This window comes from Limulus polyphemus, unplaced genomic scaffold (assembly GCF_000517525.1).
Source record: "Limulus polyphemus unplaced genomic scaffold, Limulus_polyphemus-2.1.2 Scaffold5103, whole genome shotgun sequence".
In the NCBI taxonomy this organism is placed as follows: Eukaryota; Metazoa; Arthropoda; class Merostomata; order Xiphosura; family Limulidae; genus Limulus; species Limulus polyphemus.
In genome coordinates, this window is record NW_013670713.1 from 74,920 (window position 1) to 78,542 (window position 3,623).

Sequence of the window (3,623 nt, forward strand, 5' to 3'; positions counted from 1 at the left end):
CTTTTTACGACCCACTAACATTCTGCTTGCGACCCACCAGTGGGTCGCGACCCATAGTTTGGGAAACGCTGTTCTAGACACTCATCACGTGTTACCAGAGTCACGTGACCTCCGCTGTCGTAACAATATAAAGGGAATTATGATTATGAATATTACAACCTGTTATTTGATGCATTGTTACTATTTTCACGTATAAAGGGAATTGTGATTGTAAATATTACAACCTGTTATTTGATCCGTTATTACTATTGAAAACAATAACTTAAGCACTCTGTTGGTCGATTAAATTGGATAATATGTAATGTAGAAATAATAAATTTTATGAGCAGAAAAGCAGACAAGAAGTTGCAGAAGTCGCAGAAGAGTAGTGCAACTCTATCTCTTACTTTATTTTAGTGGTATGTAAATACCTTATGCCTCATTCATTTAAAGTATATATTAAATATTAACGAAATTAAAAAATCTTCTTTTACATAACAAAATATAAACTAAGTGCAGCAAGGGAGCATTTGGTTCTTCAATTAATCAATCACCTTGTTAGAAAAATAAAGTTTAACTAGAACCTGTTTTAACCACTTCTTAAACTTATTTGCTCTTGCAATATTATCCTTAGAATCAGTTATAAGTTAGAATCTGGAATATAATAAATATGGAAAAGGTCATGAGCTAAATTTAGTCGTAGGTGTCACTTTCTGTAGTAAGGTCAGACCATGTGTTTCACGGGAAAGCTGTATTGTGTCCTTCCCTCTTTACCTTTTGTACGTGAGACAGATCTACGTCTATCACATACAGGAGGGATACTTCTGTGTTCTACTTGTGATTGGTTATGTACAAGAGATGTAAATTGTGAGAGCAGTTTTGCTATTTGAGATCGGTTAGTTTCTACTTTGAAAATGGCAAAACATGTTTTAAAGCGCTGTTTTAGGCTAGATATTTTATTGTATATGCGCTATCACGTTTTAAGTTTTAATTTCTTTAATCTCATTTTACTTTAATTTCACTTGTTTGCAACCTGAAGGTATATGAAGTAATTCTAGAACGTAAAATAAACAGCATTTGAGTGTGTTTATCAAACTTGTTTATTTCTTCTCTTCTGTACTTGATTTCATACAACCAAATCTTTGAACCTATCGTTACACGGATGTGTCAATAGTCAACTAAACCGGGAGTACCACTTTTTCACTATCTTCATATTTCTGTGGTGACACAACACCAGACGCTAATTTGCTTCAGGTGGAGACAAAATTACAAAAAAAATGTATTTCAATTAGTAATATCATAAACTAATACAATATCGAGAGATTCCTAATGTAGTTCAATTTATGATATCTTGTTTAGCGAATAACAACTTTTACTGTGTTTGTTATATTGTTTTCATACAATACTTCTACAAACTCATCATTTGTGAACATTGTCACACATCGAAAAATAAATGCAGATGTTTCGTAAGTTTTAGAAGTCGGCGTCAATTCAGTGACGCTTCATCACAATATGTGGTGAGGTCTTATTCAAAAATAGTCAAGCCTGTCCTCTGGTGGTTAGCCAAGATGTAGGATCATGCACAAGGGCAGTAAAAAGGTTTGTCTTATGATGGTCAACTAAGTTCTAAGGTCTCGTTCGTAGACAGCCAAGTTTATTTGTGGTAGTCAGCCAAGATGTAAGGTCTCGTTCACGGATAGTCAAGTTCATCTGTGGTTGTCAGCCAACTTGTGAGGTCTTGCTCAAGGACAGTAAAGTATATCTTTGGTGGTCAGCCAAATTGTAAGGTCTTGTTCAAGGACAGTCAAATTTGTCTTGTGTTGATCATCCGTGATTTAAGGACTTGTTAGTACACACCAAAATTCGCTTTTGATGGTGAACAAGCTCTGAAGTCTCGTTCACTGACACTTAAGTTTCTCTTCTGGTGGTCAGCCAAGTTTTAAGGTCTTGCTCAAGGACAGTCAAATTTGTCTCGTGTTGATAATCCGTGATTTAAGGACTTGTTAGTACACACCAAAATTATTCGCTTTTGATGGTGAACAAGCTCTGAAGTCTCGTTCACTGACACTTAAGTTTCTCTTCTGGTGGTCAGCCAAGTTTTAAGGTCTTGCTCAAAGATATTCAAGTTTCTCTAAATTGTGATAAACCACATTCTGAGATATTATTCACAGACAGTTAATTTTTCGTATGTTGGTCAGCCAAATTGCAATATCTTGATCAAGGACAGTCAAGTTTGTCTTACTGTGTATAAGCTGAATAGATGATATAAACACGGTAAATATGTATCAGTTTAACTAGATACTGTGTATGAACTAAAGAGATGATATAAAGATGGTATAGCTGTATTAGTTTAAATTGATACTGTGTATTAGCTGAAGGGATGATATAAACATTGTATATATGTATTAGTTTAAATTGATACTGTGTATTAGCTGAAGGGATGATATAAACATTGTATATATGTATTAGTTTAAATTGATACTGTGTATTAGCTGAAGGGATGATATAAACACGGTATATAAGATACTGTTATAAGCTGAAGAGATGATATGAACATAGTATATATGTATTAGTTTGAGTAGATACTATGTATAAGCTGAAGGGATGATATAAACACGGTGTATATATATATTAGTTTAACTTGATACTGTGTATAAACTGAAGAGATGATATAAAGACGGTATATAAGATACTGTTATAAGTTGAAGAGATGATATAAACATGATATATATGTATTAGTTTTAGTAGATACTATGTATAAGGTGAAAGGATGATATAAACACGCTGTATATATATTAGTTTAACAAGATACTGTGCATAAGCTTAAGAGATAATATATTTGCGATATATATGTACTCGATTAACTTGATACTATGTATAAACTGAAGATATGATATAATCACGGTATATATATATATATTCTTTTAACTAGTGTATAAACTGAAGATATGATATAATCACGGTATATATATATATATTCTTTTAACTAGTGTATAAACTGAAGATATGATATAAAGATGGTATATATGTATAAGTTTAAATTGATACTGTGTATAAACTGAAGAAATGATATAATCACGGTATATATATAAATATATATATATTCTTTTAACTAGTGTATAAACTGAAGATATGATATAAAGATAGCATATATGTATAAGTTTAAATTGATACTGTGAATAAACTGAAGAAATGATATAATCACAGTATATATATGTATATATATTCTTTTAACTAGTGTATAAACTGAAGATATGATATAAAGATGATATATATGTATCAGTTTAAGCAGATACTGTGTATAAACTTAAGAGTTGATTTAAACACCGTATATACTGTATGTATTACTTTAACAAGACACTGTGTATAAAGTGAAGAGATGATACAAACATTGTACAGATGTGTTAGTTTAACAAGATACTGTGTATAAACTAAAGATATGATATAAACACGGTATATATGCATTAGTTTAACTAGGTACTGTGTATCAACTGAAGATATGATATATACACGGTATATATGTATTAGTTTAAATTGATACTGTTTATAAGGTGAAGAGATGATATAAACACGGTGTTGCGTCAGCGAGTCACATGACTAGTGTGACGCCACGTTTCTAGAACTATCCCGTACCTTGGTCGAAT